The sequence below is a fragment of the Mirounga leonina genome, unplaced genomic scaffold (genome assembly GCF_011800145.1).
Source record: "Mirounga leonina isolate KUSES-001 unplaced genomic scaffold, KU_Mleo_1.0 Mir_165, whole genome shotgun sequence".
Lineage (NCBI taxonomy): Eukaryota > Metazoa > Chordata > Mammalia > Carnivora > Phocidae > Mirounga > Mirounga leonina.
In genome coordinates, this window is record NW_023270415.1 from 20,424,569 (window position 1) to 20,425,888 (window position 1,320).

The following is a 1,320-nucleotide window of genomic DNA, read 5'->3' on the forward strand; positions in this document are numbered from 1 at the left end:
TCTCTGCCTACTTGTGCTCTCTCTCTATCTCTCTGTCAAATAAATAAATAAAATCTTTAAAAAAAAAAAAGAAACCTAGGAATTTTTGTTTTAAACTTCCAAGTTCCTGTTCCTTTGATGCAGACATTTGCAAGTTGATGGAATTCTTAATTTGCATGAACGCTAACCTGTTTTTGGCTTCTCCACATTAATATTTATTGAGAGCTCTACGATCTCTTGAAAAATTAAGTGCCTTTTGATAAATTTCAGCAAGTAACTTCTTGTTCCATATAGTATCAACAATTTACATATTAACTTTACATATATGCATCCATTCATTCTTGCCACTTCAATTCATTCAACATATATTCTTCAGAAAACATTTACTGGATTATTTTGTACAGATTACTATAGAAGAAAAAAGAATAGAGGAATGTAAGTGACAAAGTAAGTGACAAATAATACATAAAATAACAAAACATACAATGGGAGCAAACATATGAGCCATCAATCCCTCTTGGGGCAATCAATAAAGGCTTTATTATGGATGTTTAATGGAACTCTTGGAGAATACGGATATTAAAAATCTACATTTTTCTTTTAACTTTTATGTTTTCATAATAGTACAACTAGCTTGCAAGAACTGCAATAGAAAATTAAAACACTGATAATCCAAAGTAGATGAAAATTTGTCCAGGGTAAATCTAAAACATTTGTCAAAATCCTATTGAGAGCATTTGACTTTAGAGTCCAAAAGCAAAATCTGGTCCTATCCTATTGAGAGCATTTGACTTTAGAGCTCAAAAGCAAAATCTGGTCCTTAAAAGACAGAGCTCCTGAGAGTAACAAATGGTGCGGCGAGGGTGATGAAGGAGAGGGATGTGTCTGCCTGTGCCTGTGAAATTGAGGCGGCCACGGAAGAGTCTCTGACATGGCTTCACATACCATCTGAAGGAGTTACGAGATCCAAAAACAATGGGAAAGTTTAGTATTGCTTTAATTCTAGTGGTATTTGAAAACTTAATGTAAAAGACACCATCTTAATACAGTTGTCTTTATGGAGCTTGGCGAAACAACCCCATAAGAGAGATACTGGATTTATTTTCTTTGGCAGAGAGGTGCAGTCTGAACTGCTTTCATCTGAAACTCTTTACCGTCTTTGGAGGGAGAGCAGGTGAGATCATGGTCAACTTGTGCATTCTCCAAGAGACCCGAAAGGAAGCTGGAACAATCTCTGAAAATATTGATGTCCAGCAGGAAGTTTCAAGAGCCATTTCAAAAAGGAAGAAAGGAAAGAAAGAAAGAAAGAAAGAAAGAAAGAAAGAAAGAAAGAAAGAAAGA